This window comes from Cuculus canorus, chromosome 4 (genome assembly GCF_017976375.1).
Source record: "Cuculus canorus isolate bCucCan1 chromosome 4, bCucCan1.pri, whole genome shotgun sequence".
NCBI lineage: Eukaryota > Metazoa > Chordata > Aves > Cuculiformes > Cuculidae > Cuculus > Cuculus canorus.
In genome coordinates, this window is record NC_071404.1 from 72,071,880 (window position 1) to 72,086,636 (window position 14,757).

The 14,757-nt window shown below is 37.4% G+C and overlaps 2 long non-coding RNA genes across 3 annotated transcripts in view; both read left to right on the forward strand.

Moving 5' to 3' along the window:
• Positions 1–986: 986 nt before the first annotated feature.
• Positions 987–6,330, forward strand: LOC128852152 (uncharacterized). The gene is made up of 4 exons (XR_008449810.1): positions 987–1,133; positions 2,799–3,680; positions 4,317–6,055; positions 6,165–6,330. It is a non-coding gene; the product is annotated as an uncharacterized LOC128852152 (long non-coding RNA).
• Positions 6,331–13,489: 7,159 nt separating this feature from the next.
• Positions 13,490–14,757, forward strand: part of LOC128852153 (uncharacterized) — a 36,543-nt gene continuing 35,275 nt past the window's right edge. For both annotated transcript variants that reach the window (XR_008449812.1, XR_008449811.1), the window contains exon 1: positions 13,490–13,606. This is a non-coding gene — a long non-coding RNA (uncharacterized LOC128852153). The remainder of the gene's footprint in view (positions 13,607–14,757) is intronic.

Here is a 14,757-nt window from a genome sequence, read left to right on the forward strand (position 1 = left end):
GCTAACTGACAGAAAAATAAGCCGTGCAACCTTCTACTTACATAAAGAATAAAACCAGCTCAGCCCCTGTCAGTACATACTGTTTTGTTCTACTGCCCTGGTTCATCAGATGCTTTTATTTTCCAGTTACTAAACTTGGAAACAAGGTCTGGTACAGCTCCTAGGTTGTTTGCCAAGCCTGTCAGAACTACCCTGCAGATGCTCAAGATACAGTTATGTATTTCAGTGTACATATGATTAACCCAAGTACACTATCATCTCCTCAGCACACATGGAAATACTAAGTGTATATGATGAGTAGGACAGGTTGAAAATTGTATATCAGAGCTGTTTTATTTAATATAAACCTGTGCATTTCTTGTTTTACTTGGATATTCAATTATTTATGGAAAGAAAACCAAAGATAGCCCAATGAATCTGTCTGGAAGTGTGGTTATGATGACTAGTGAAAACTACATTGGATGTTTCCTACAGCCACTGTGGGCCAAAGCCCAGCCACCCCTCATGATGCTCCAGGTGGTTCAGCAAAAGAAGGGATTGTAAGGCATCAAAAAAGAGGCTGCTTGGTCAAAAACCCTAATCTAGAGAGGATAGGATGGTAGTAAGGCATCTGTACCACAATTGCTTTAATGTTTTTTCAATTAAATTTTTTTTCCAACAGATTTCATGATGTTAATTTTTAATTAACTCAAAAGTTTGGCTAAGGAACGTGGAAAGAAACATCTTAATTTTATAAAAAAAATATTTCCTGACATAATAGTAACCAACAAAGCAGAACTTGATTTGTGTAACAGTTTTAACTGGAAATACTGTTATTTCTGCTCTGGTGCATATGAATGTGATGGATTCACACTGTGGGGAAGAGAGAAACTAGTGGTGGTGACTCCACCACTTCCCTGGGCAGCATTCATTGAGTGATTGGAACATAAGGACTATTGTTATTATTACTTTTATTTTATTCCTCTGCAGTCACTGGGAGTCAGGAACATCATCTGCAGTGATGTGAGTGTTGGAATTGCAAGTCTGACACTAAGTCAGATCCAAAGTCTGTCATTACAGCTGCTGATGTATGGTGCTAGTCCACGAAGAAATGTATTATTCTAAGTAAGCAGAAGAATCATAAGCTACATCAGGTATGACTCTGATAAAAGCTAAGCATTTTTGATGCTAATTTCAACTTTATATTTTTTTTGTGTTCCTGTATCTTGTATAACTTTCAGTTTTTATTTCCAGAACTTCCTGTGGCACTAATGCCTACAATTACATCTTGATGGTGGAAATATTTTTAGTTTGGTTTTCCCTGCTGTTTTTATTTCAGTTGCTGTCTCAAATTCATCATAATTGTATTATTGATGTTTGATACTATCCATCAGTGTTTTGTAAGACAGTTTCTCAGGGGCCTTGTCCACTTTGGATGCTATTTCCTACATCATTCTCTGCAAGCATAGTGATAAAATCTTCCATTCTTTATGAAGAAGAAACTGAGGCTGAGAGTGACAGGGTGAGGACAAAGTGCAACTCAGCCAAGTGCACTTTATCCTCTTGGGATGTAAAGGGCAATTTATAAGATCTCCAGCACTAAAAGAAGTTGTGACTGGCTGGCAAAGGCCGTGGCAGTCTTCTTCAGCCAACTCTGTTAAAAAACATCCTTGTCCCATATTGTTCTGCCTTCAGGCTGGGTGTGGCTTTCCATTTTTTACTTGGAAGATAGAGATGTGCTAAATTACAGGAGCCTTGAAAATGATTTTGTCAGAGGTGTAGGCATACAAACTGGTTTTTTGCTTGCAACTTTGAGAGGACAGTAGAAGTGTTGATGTTTTATCCTTGTGTAATCTCAGTCTTACATTTAAAAAGGATCCCAGCATTAAGGAGCAGAACAGATGTTATAGAAGACTGGTTTTAATGTAAAAAACATCTTGAGAAATGTACTTAATGATCTCTCACAGTTAGTCAAAGTGTAATTCTAAGTAGTGGAGTATATCTTCTTTTCCTTACTTGTGATCAGTACTGTACATTTTCACTTTCATGCCTTGTTTCCATTAATTCAACAGAGATGCTCGTTAATCTGGTATTCTTATTATCAGTATACTTTGAAAGAGACCAGATTTCCACCAGAAATCCTGACAGGTAAATAATTTTTCTCCCACTTAGGCAAAAAAAAAGAGAAACGAAACCACTTTGGTGTCTATAGGTCAACCACACGTTCTATAAAACAAGGGTTTGAGTAGTTGAGACAAATGAAAAAAACATTTTCATTAACCCGTCTAAAAGAGAGTGGATTTTTTAATCAACATCCTTTTGAAACAGACCTATAACTTCATGCCTTTCCTGAAATTTTAGCACTAATGAAGACAGTATATGGCTGTGCTAACTAAGGAATGAGTGCAGACTTCTTCAGAGATTTTCTCTTTCGCTGAAATGTCCATCTCTGCTTGCAGCACAGTACCCACTGTGGGAGGAAGATAGAAAAAGCTCTGAATATTGGATCTTCTGCTCCTATATTATTACAGAGTTTCTTCTTCGTAGAATGTACAGAACAAGAGTTGGGTTTATGGGGCTCCATAAAGATCGTAGAATCTTAGAGTCATTAAGGTTGGAAAAGACCTCTAAGGTGATCGGTTCCAACCTTTGGCTCGATACCACCATGCCTAGTAAAACATATCCCAAAGTGCCACGTGTATATGTTATTTTGAACACCTCCACGGATGGTGACTCCACCACTTCCCTGGGCAGCGTTCATTGAGTGATTGGAACATAACGACTATTGTTATTATTGCTTTTATTTTTTTCCTCTGCAGTCACTGGGAGTCAGGAACATCATCTGCAGTGATGTGAGTGTTGGAATTGCAAGCAGTGTTTACAGCCAGAACTTCCTTTGTTAGAACCCTCCAACCTGAAAAGGGCAGTCGATCTGGTTGGCTGACATACTGAAAGCTGAGCAGCATCAAAACTACTAAAATTCCTCTTCAACCAGCCAAGTGAATGTATATTCCCACTTCCTCCACAACCCAAGTTTCCCTCTCTTTTTCCGGGACCAGAAAACCAGCCTGTCAGCAGCGGAGCCCAGCCGTATCTGCACACTAAAACTATTCAAATTAATAATAAAACACACCTTAGTTGAGGTTTTCTCCCTAGTACAGCATTTTCTAGCACAGCTTTCTTTAGCAGCTCGTTTGACACTGGACGCTTGACCTCTGCTACCATAATAGCTGTTAATGGAAACTTCACCTCATGCAACGATAAGATGGATTTTTGGCAGCTGTGAAAGATTACGAAGAGTAAGAACAATCTTAGCTGGAATCAGAAGAAAAAGAAAGCATCTGTACCTTGAGAAACACTCAGCTGGTTTTCATTACACACCAAGCCTATATTTATTACAAGGACTAGCCAAGAGACAGAAATTGATAGGTCTCTGCACTCAGAGCAAGGAGGATAGTGTCGGCTTGATAAATTCTTCCTTTCTTCTTGGTTGTATGAGTACAAGTGACCAGGGCTGTTCAAAACTACTGGGAGTCTGTCTCGCAGACCATCTTCTGAGAGTGTTCTTCATGTTTTTCTCCCAGTGTTGCTCCCTCATCTCTAGCTGTCTTTCCTTTCTAAAATGGAAAGTGAAGGAGGTGAAGCGCAACGGAGGGGAAAAAAGTTACTTCCTTCTTTTTACAGCAATTTTACTACAACAGGTATCAAATACATTAAGAATTTCTTTAAAGTCTTTATCACTAGAAAGTTTTTACCTAAGCGTATGTACATGGTGAGAAACATCTCAGGCCACAGGGAAAAGCAATTAAAATTCAAAGTTTGAGAACTCATTCATTGAAAGTGGAAAACAGAAAAATTCTGTTGAAAAAAGCCTTTGGTAAAAAAAAAAATGCAGAAACATACCAATGAGAATGAGAAAAAAAAAAAAAGTCATTTTATTTTCTGTCTTCTATTTGAGCCTGGAAAACACCAGAGATTGAGCTAAGCTGTCACTAAAGATTAGGAGACAACAGCTACCATCCACAAATGTTTGGATGTGTTACTGTAAAGGGAGCCAAGTGAGTCAAGTAAACAGAATACTGTGGCAGAAAAATATGGTTTAGTTATAACTGAGTAAGCATGGGAATATACTGTAAACAAGTGTGGAGTTTGGCCATAAGTCCTTTACAATTTTAAGTAAAAGTTAAAATACACAAGGCAGATGGGAAAGCTTTTCACAATCCTTTCCCTGAAATTAACTTGAAAATTAAAAGGAGTTGTCTTTTTAGCCCTCCCAGAAAGGATGGGAGTCGGAAGAGGTTTAGAGGCTTCTGCTGTACTTGTTTGGTCTCTTGCAGGTGTTCCTGGGGAGGTTTGTTCCCTTGAGACTGTGGGAGACACTATAGTAGCATTTTCTACACGCCTCTGCAATAACCTCTGAAGAAAACATGGCATGCAACGTGCCCACCACCAGTTCAGCCCTCTCTTTCAACTGTCTGCTGTGGTTTTTGAACTCTCTGCTCTAGTATGGTGGAATTTAAATCGTTTAAAATCACTATTGCTATCATTTCTGGAGGTGCCAAAATTATATTCAAAACTTCAGTGGACATCTAACACCAGCACGCTCTTCAAATGCCAGATGATGGTGGGATAGATATGCATCCTTGTTTGTAGGAAACAATGCAGTATATATAAGCAGAATATAAGTTAGCGGTGGGCTGGGAAAGAATTTCCTCTTCTACAACTGCAACCGAGTTCCTCTCTCCTCTCTAGGCATATTTATGTACAGGGAGCGTTAACTTCTGAGTTGAATTAATTCCACTTGTCTTCTACCTTCTTAATGCCGTGACCAGCTATCAAAGTTGAAAAAATTTTAGCCTTGCACTCATATACAAGAATTTAAACCTGAAAACTTTATTTGATTAATGGATCCACGTTAAAAACACTGCAAGTTACTGAACCCGCTCCACAAAAGTTTTTACATAGCATGAGCACCGAGTGCAGTAAAAGGTGACTCCAAATACTCAGTTTTCCAATCAGTGTGATGGTTTTCCTTTACAGTTTTTCTGACATTTTCACAAGAAGTGGTTTCTACAAATGATGAACAATTTAAACACAGGTCTTCCAAAGCGCCCAATTCCTATTAAGATGTCTTACTCCCTTTGATCTGTCTTTGAGGATCTGGACCCTTGGCTCCTGAGATTTTCTGGCGGCAGTCTCATCAGACTTTTCAGACAGAGATATACTGAGGAAGTTATATCTACTGGAACTGGAGCTACTTCAGAGAAGTAGCTGTACAAGGGATGACTGCTGGTACTGTTCTTAAAATCTCTAAAAAGAAGGAAATTCTTCACAGACTTCAAAGATATGTGTTTTTTAAATGGGACACCATTTTGCTCTTTTGCACCCTTCAAAACTGTGGTTGGAATTTAAAGGGAGTACTTTTATTTTCCCATCTATGAAAGCAGTTAGTGTGTTTTTAGAATACAAGATAAAAAGCTTTGCTGGGGTTTTTAAAGAACTATGTCCCTGTGGACCAGCTGTAGAGTAGAATTGTTGCATTGCAGTTGGATTCCATCCATGGAATAGCCTGTTGGTAAAAGGAACCTTACATTTTATGTCAAAGTGTCTCTGCATTCTTTACATTCTGCTGGGAAACTATGTTTAGTAGTTGTTTGTATATCACAATGTAAGAAATGGTGTCGTATGAAGTTGTAACATAAGAAAAAAGCATTGTCCAGGAAATGCAGTCCTTACTAAATCGTTAAACATTAGGTTGTTTATGGGATTTAAGGTCTATATTTGGATGAAGCTTATCCTACAAGCAGAAAGCTGTGGTATTGCTTTTGTTCGAGGTGCGTTTTGCATATTTTTAATTCCCTAAACTGTGTTATTTTAAGGTATTTAATGAAGTTTATTCTTGAAGGCAAGAGACAAGCACATTTTAGAGGCTGCATTTTCTTCACTAAGGAAAAATTAAAAAGGTATGAACTGCCATTGGAGGTTCCTCTTCCTAACCTGCCTTTCTTCAAACCTTCCCTAAGAAAGTCTAGACCTAGAAGCAGTTTGAAAGATAAACTCATCCTTAAAACCAAAGGTGGGGGGACTAATTTCTATGCTTTCTCATGTGTACTAGAATGAATGGTGCAAAACAAAATTACTCTCATCTATTCACATGATGCATTCTTTATCTCTTGGATATTTAGGTATGTCACTACCAGGGCCAGTGCTATAACTTTTGATGTAACAGCCTTGTGCATTGTTCCAAAGAAGTTATGTCTACCCTGTGGCACCAAGACTGCTTTTCTTCATCTTCATTGTCTCTTGTTCATTAATGACAAGCCACGCAGAGACCAAGGCTGTAGGCTCACATCCTGGACCCAGGTAAGGATTAGACCACTCTCAATCTTTTATGGCATCCTTCACAACTGCCCAGATTCCTACAGAGAAAACTGAGTGAGGGAGCTGTGGTGAGTTTGCAAAGAGTCCCTGACCCAAGTAATCGTTGATGTCTGGCTGAACGTGACATGTTTACTCCCAAAGCCTTATCCCACCACAGGAATTCAGGAAACAGGGTGGGAAGTGTTGTGCTTTATAAGATAGGGCGCTGCATTCCGAGTACCCCACTAACTCTGCTAGCTGGAGTACTGTCTTCCGCTTCTCCCCTTATTTATTCTTCGTCCACATTACAATTTTTATTTATGTTTCATGGGCACAGTTCTTACAGCGCTATAAGCATCCGTATGCTTTGCTTCAGCAGTTCCCCTGATGTACCATCATAACAGTACTTTAAGTTGTACTTACAGTTGCCGTAAGTACAGTACTTACAGTGCTGTACTCAAAGCACAGTGCACCTGAGGTGGGAATCACACCATGTGTATTTACTGATGTTGTGTGAGAGCATGAGGTGTGGTCAAGAAAAGCTGCAGATCTCACTTGCAAGACTGTATTTTATATAAGTATGTGATATCAATAAGGAATTACTGTGTAGAGAAGTTCAAATGCAATGACAGAAACTGTGGCATTACTTGTGGGAACACGCTTGTTGTTACTGGTTATGAGAATGAGGCAATTTGCAAAGTGTCTAGATCATTCTCTTTATATATCTGACCTATAGTAAATGCCTGAACTGCACTTTTAAGTTTATGTATTTTCACTCTATAACTTGCTGCTTACTGCAAATATTACGTACTAAGAGAAGAGCTTTGTAAATGTTAGTTTCAATTCATATTTGCAGCCTTCTCAACTAGAAAAAAGCATATTTTACCTTATGTATGATTTCCAAGTTTTCTTGCACATCAAATAAGTTCTTTGTACTCAGATTTTTAGTCCATGTACTTTAATAAACAGAAGGCCACTATTTAATGTTAAATAACATAAATCACCATGCACTCTGTAAAGGAGCTACATTCTAAACCAGCTGTTCAGCAGTAAAATGAGCCTTAGTTGTATTTATAAAGTGGTAAGATTTTTTCTAGAAGTTGTGGTTGGTCAAAGGGGAGCTGATTGTTTGAAGAACTGGTTATCAACCAGCACCGATTTCGATAAGCTTTATTTAAACAGCAGAAGAAAGGGTATACAGAATGGAAATAAACCAAACCCAGATTAGATTCTTAGTTCAGTGATCTTTCCAAAGGCAAGTATAGAATTGGACTTATAGTTAAGAAATATCACAGTAACAAATGCAAGAAACGAACAGGGCATGAATTAAAGCTGCAGAGTCAAATGCTCACAGATAATAACCATCTAATTTAGGAAACAGAAAACCACATAGATTTCTGATAACTAATGCTTTTTGTAATATCTGCAAAAAATGTCCACGTGGCAAAGTTGTCTAAAGGCAATGTAGTAATTAAGCTAGGTCTTGAGCATAATTTGAATGTGCTAAGTAAAAGCATGTTATCTTTTTATGAGGCTTGAGATGCTTTCAAAATTCAAATGACAGACTGTGTGTCAGGAAAATGAGATCAGCCACAAAGAAGGCACATCTTCAGTTGTATAAGTAGATGTGGCTCCCTGATGGTTCAGCAGCTCTGCTTTCATTCCTACTTGCTGAAAATGTGACCACTGGTGCTTTTTAAACTTTCTTGCAGAGAGTTATTTGAGTAGAAAACAAATGAATGTGAAGTTATGTTAATGAATGCGAAGTGTTTGAAGAGATTAAGGAATAAAATTGTATTGCTAATAAATCTCAGACATAACGCAGGGTTCCAGCAGCACTGTTGTGACAGTGCTGCACATCAAGGATGATTCCTCCAGCCTCAGTGGAACCGAGTTACCTCAGGGTAAAAGAAAAAAGAGATACATTATGGATTTGAATTTTATTAAGCTATGTAAACAACACTAGCCCACTGGGCCATGATATACTGATCGCTTTGGTTCCTATTTTCTTTCTTCTTAAACAGAATAAAATAAATCCTTCCTCAAGTTGAGTAAATAATTGCTTTGTGAAAACAGAGATCCTTATGGTTGTCTTCATCACATCACTGCTGTCAAGAGGATTTCTGAGGATTAAAAACTTGTAAGCAGCTTTCGAAAATAAATACAAATAGTGATTTAGATCAGTGGCAAGCAAGTAAAACTTTGAAGTAATATCTTTGAACATACACTAATTATTAGAATACACGCGAGATGAAGAAAAAAAGAACTTCTATTTTGACAAAAAACAAATGTAATGTATGGAGTGGTCTATTTGCAATACCTACATCTTTGTAAGAAATTTGTTTTGATAACAGTGAAAAGTGAAAATAGATTATCATATGATGAGTACTGAGTATTGGGGAAGATAATCAAAGATATTGTATACGTATTTACTTTTACAAAATGATTTGTACAGTATTATTTCTAGTAATAAGTCTCTACCTCAATTTTTGTACTTCAGTGAATTGCCAGAGAGAGCACTACAGAGACATTGCTGCATGTGTGACTGAATACACCCATTTATAAAAAAAAAAAAAAAGCATAGTATGGATTTAACTGGAAAATAAAGCTTTAATTTGCCTACTTTGGGGAGATAATAGTGCAATTACCTGAGCCTCGCAGCTGGCGGGCATTTCCCATGCAAATTTGAAGAGCTCTTATAGTGCTTAATGATGATTTTGTGCTCTGATCAATTACTTTCAGGAAATAGACATGCTGTAATTGGCAGCCTAAAAGGGAGTTAATTAGGAAGATCTTTGTGGGACAGCGAGCCTCCTTGGTGGGCAAAGTTAGTGTAATGGCACGTTTTCTTTGAAGAACACCATTACAAATTTGATTTCACCTCATATTGATTTTAACAAGAGGGGAAAAAAAAAGAAGGTACATCTTTGAAAAACAATAAATTACATATAACTACTTTTCTAGGCTGAAAAATGTCTAATGATGCTGTTATGTGAGGAGCAGGCAGAGTCCTATCTAATCCACGGTAGTGTACACATAATACTGGACATGGTAGTTAGAAAGGTTAAAAAAAGTAAGATCAAAAAGAGAGCGGTCCATTTCCAGTGGATTTTAATTTCATTATAGTTTATTGACTGCTACAGTTTGTCCCGCGCAATTCTTCACTGAATGTAGTGTTTTACAAGGAAGTTTGATTTGTCTCAGTATAAAAAGCCACTGTTTAAATCGTTCAGTAATCTGTCTTTGACCATTTTATAGCTGTGTGTGATTAATTGTGACATATGTGTTGAAATGAAAAAAAATAGAAAAATAGTGCCAAGATGCAGCCTGTATTCAGCTTAAACAAGTTACATTGAAAAATAAATAGGATTTAGTATTATAAGGTTGATGTGGGTTTAATTTGCAGATTTCATGAGGAGTAAGTATTTGCACAAGTCTTTTTTCTTTTATAATGAAGTATCAAATTGGCAGTATTCCAAGCCACTTTCCATAGTACATGAAGCCGATTGTAGTGCTAAAGAACTTCCTTTAATTTGTGGAAAAAAGAAGCAATAAAATCTCCACCTAAAAATCAGAATGGGATTGAGGGGGAGAGAAACACTTAAAGTATAATTAAAATAAGAAGCTCTCTTTTAATGAAAAGATGCCCATTATTTGCAAGACCATCAGGAAATGTTGAATGACTTTCTTTTAATTTATTTCTGGGAAGTAAAATCAAAATCGGGGAGGTGAATATTGCTTAGAGTAAAACAAAGAAATCAGCTAAAGGAGCTGGATAGTAACTGCTTGTTCTGTTAAATTCCTGACTTGATTAAATTAATGCAACAACACCAACTAGAAAAAATTTTAATCACTAAACCATAATCCTACAAAAGCACAGGCTTCACTGAAATTATCAGAAGTCCCAGTGGATGTAAGAGAGAGTTGGTTCTCGTGGGCAACTAGGTAAACACGCTAGTAGTAGAGAAACTAAGAAATTTTGCCTATGATGTGACAATGCGGTTCTAACAAACTGTGGGGAAATCTAATGTGGCATTTCTTTTAAAGAAGGTAAAGAAAATAGCTTGGATTTTACTGCACGGCACAGAAAGCCTTAATTATTTCTTTCCCGGATGAACGGCAGAGTTAGCGGCTGAAGAGAAAGCAAAGATGGCTTGGTATTCATAAGCCCACTTCACTTATTCACCAGCCAAAACAACTGGCTGAGATTTCCCAGAACATTAATTAATAGCTAATGCTGACAAAGGACTTGGAGCTGTGTAAGGAGGTGCTTGGTGCACGGGGTGTCACTGCAGGGAGAGCTTTTGGTGTAGTAATCAGCCAGAGCAGAGGCCCGAGAGTGTGCTCTACAGAAAGCGTGACAGGACTTGAGGGCTGTATCACTCCTTCCAGTCGGCGGGATGCTGTATAATTAAGCATATATCCCTGCAATTTCTTGTTTGGTGCCTGAACTACGTGAAAATACCTCAATTGACTTATCAAAACCCTGAATCTTTCCATTAAGGTTCAGACACCTAGAACACTGTAAAAAGTTAGAGTTCTGTCAAACATGATTTTATGTATTTATTTAATTTTCAAGGACTGGACTCTCCATTGCTCCCTATTTTTTACTAAGCATAGAAAGGTTCGCATCTGCGAGAAAGTGCATTGAACAGGGAACATATCTCTGCAACCTGGTGGTTGTGGCATCCATTTGAGCATGGGAAGGTTATACTCTGTTCTTGTCCTGAAGCCTGTTTTTGAATTCAGCATCCAGCTGGTTTTAGATAGGGTGCAAAAATAGGCTTTGAGTTGATGCCAGCTCTTCCCCACCCCAGTGTATACTTTTCTTTTCTCAGTGGTTTACCACAACAGAGTAAATCATCACAAAAATACCTAGATATAGCCCTTTGCATCCTTCAACCTAGCTCTCTCTCCTTTTTATCCTGAGCCTTGAAGCTGTGAGCTGAGACATTACCTTCCCAGGCCACGGTATAACACTTGTGGTTTAGCAGCATCAGCAAGAAATTCTATTTGTGGGTGATTATATCCTGTCCTTATACTATGAAAAATATCTTTTGACTGTCTATTGTATATCTAGTGGATAAGGGGCAGTTGTCAAGATTTTACAAACATGGCTGTGAGTGGTGATTTTAGACATTTTCAGTGCTTGATGGCAGCCAAATGTGTATAGTTTTATTTTGTTTTGGTTTTTAATCTCAGTGTTTGTATGCAGGTGGCCCAATTCTGCTTTAATTACTCAGTTATCTTGCTGAGTATAACTAGAAGATATTCAGTCCCTCTTCCCATGAAAGGTGGGAAGGAATAAGAAATTGGTACCCCTCACTTTGAGCTGTAATTAAAGACGAACTGCAGAAAATCAATGTCTTTAGAAAATCCTTCTTTTAGAATTCTAGGTTATATGAGGTATTATATCACTTGCAATTTAGATGTGAGGACAAAAATATCGTTTAAGAAATCTACTGGAAATGTTTGGATATAGTTGTCCAAAATTCATACTTTTTTTTTAGAAGTTTTGGAAAAAAAAAAGAACATTTCTTGTGTTCATCTTTTTTCTTCTTCCTTCCCTTCCTTTACTGAAAAGTAAGATATGGGAAAATAAATGCATTCCCTTTCAGACTTCAAAAAAATTAAAATGGCTACAATTCAAGAAATGCCTTTATGATTTTCAAATTTGAACAGCTTTTTTTTCTGTGAAAGATTCCTGACTTGAAAGTTTTTGTATAACTTTCGTGCTTAATGTAATGAAGTGATCTTCCCCCAAAACCGAAATATTTTAAGAGAAGCTACATGCTAAGGTAAGACATAAACATTTGCACCCTAAGGAATCCTTGGAACTGTATTTCGAATAGGCATATATATATTTATTTTTCAAAGCAGCACCGTAATCTCGTGTGCACCACTCCATATGACATCGTTTTGTTTGTAACTGTCAAAGACTGAAAGAGGAAAACATTATTTGCTTGGTAAACCATTGTGACCAAAGAGAAGTCCAGTGGCTTATGGAGTAACAACAAATTGCCAAGAAAGGCAATAATATGCCATATTATATCAGCCGAAGGTCAAGTCTCTAGTAATCTAACAATAATCTGTTAATCCATAAACTGAAGAGCATTACTGGCAATATATTAAGGAGCCAGAATAAACATTTACATCCTAAATTTTAGTTTACTGATTCAGTTGCCAAAGTCAGGCTTGAAATTTTGTATCCATTCCTACCTCTTGCTTTTATAAAGCGTAAAATAGCCTGCAGATAAATCTGTTGTGATATGCATACTTACCCTTTTCTAATACAATTAATCCCATTTCATGAGATCTAGGCATTATTCATACAAAGAGTCATATCCTGCAGCTGTAGTATAACTTCAGGAATAGTCATTGGCACTACTACACCAAATAAGGATGAGGTAAGTCAAAATAAAGAATAAAGAAGTTGTCAAAATGTTTTATTTTCCTGACTGGAAGGCTGATATGAGTTGTAAACATTAAAAAAAAAAAAAAAAGAAAGAAAGAAAAAGACAATACTTTTGCATTGGGCAAATACTGAGAGCAAGAGGGTGAAAAAAAAACCCCAACTTTTAAGTTACCATGCTATTGAACTCTGTATCTTCATCCGTCTACAGCCAGTTTTACAGTTTCAAGAGCATTTTAAAGTGGTAAAGGATTCTCAGAGAAAAACTCGCTCTTATATATAGGTAAAAACTGGTGTATAGGTAAAGGAATAAGTTCAAAATAGTGTCCCCCTGCCTTTTCTTCTTCCTCCTTCCTAAAGTCTGAGCTCTGCAGCTATTTGGCTCATGGGCTGATCAGTCTGAATGCCATATTAGCCAGTCGACTAGTATAAATTAACTCTGGTCTAGTTTTTAATTAATAGAGAGAACAATATGTGGTTATGGAAAGTATAAAATTAGAAAATGTGAGGAAAGCTAGAAGTACTATGGAAAAAATGAGCTGAGCGAGAAGATGGGGTCAAGTGTTGAAGACTATTATACACGAAAGCGCAGTAAATTAGGGCTGCTTCTAGAATTACTTTATTATGGAAATGTGAACTTTTGACATTTTATGTGAAATTCTGATATTTATAGACAGTTACTTATGTAAATAAGCTCAGTCACACATACCTATGTTTTTAATATACTTAGGAATTACTCTGCAGCACAGGTTATTATGTACATGACAATAACAAGATTTTACTTTCCGGAGTTTCCTCTGAGATGCCAACCTGACTACAGAAAGGAAAGCGAACTGTTAAACTACAAAACCAAAGGTCAGTGTGATTTTTGCCACACGTTGCATGCTGCCCTGTGAGTACCAGCTTTTTCCCCTTCTCCATGTTCTCTTTGTCCCGGTTGGTGTTTGCTGCTGCCTTTCCCTGTCCTCTCCATGCCTCCCCTCCCTCTTTTCATGCTTCTGGCTTCCTCATGCCTCCAGCAGCAATCACAGCTCTGTATCTCTATGCTTAACTGATTTATGGGTCTTGAAGTGTCAGATGTGAAGGTCGAAAGGAAAAGCGTGTGGGAGATGGGGTGGTGGGATGGAGAAGAGGGTCCTATGGAGAGTCCTGAGAGGGAGGGAATCTGCCATAGCTCTTGCCTCCTGTCTGGAGCCATATGCTTTATGCATTAACTTGTACATTATCTGATGGTTATCTGAATACTCTTTCTTCAAGGGGTGCTGGTTTATCTGAGGGTGGATGATATGTGGAAAATAGGGTAATTCATCTTTTATCAGTTACAATCAGTCCAAATGCTTACTGCAGAATATCAGACTAGGAGATAATCATAGTTTAGGTTCTTCGAGGGTTAAAATCTGTTATATGTTGCGTTGGGTACCTTTTTAGCTGGAAGATGATAATTTATAAGATTTGGAAACTCTCTTACGTTTTGCCATTTGCTGCCTGTGCCTTTTAACATATGTCAGGCATATGTTGAATTTCCAGTTGCTGAAATTGTACCGGCAAGGTGTTGTCTTCCTATTATTTGGTTGTTTATAACTCCCAGTTTTGCCATGAGACCAATGTAGATGGGTCTTTTTGTATCCATTTAACTTATTAAGAAAAAAATAAATATTTTCTTGTTGACGTATTCGGTTTGTTTCTGCAGCAGCAGCAATAGATCTATTAACAGTAGGACAGTTGAAAACAGGAAACATCACTTTCTACTCAAAGAAAAGACAAATCCCTCACATTTATCAATAATTTGATATAGCAAGTCTTGTAAAATATTTACTTTACACGTGCAATTATTGTAAGGTAAATACTTTCATATATTATACTATACTAAACCATAATTTCCAAATGTTTCTGCTAACTGGGTGACTGTTGGAGGTGATTGTGCTTTAGCATTTTATTTGGAACCATAGATATTCACCTCTGAGAGCAGGCTGTGGAAGACCCAAGGCAGGCACTCAGCAACGAGG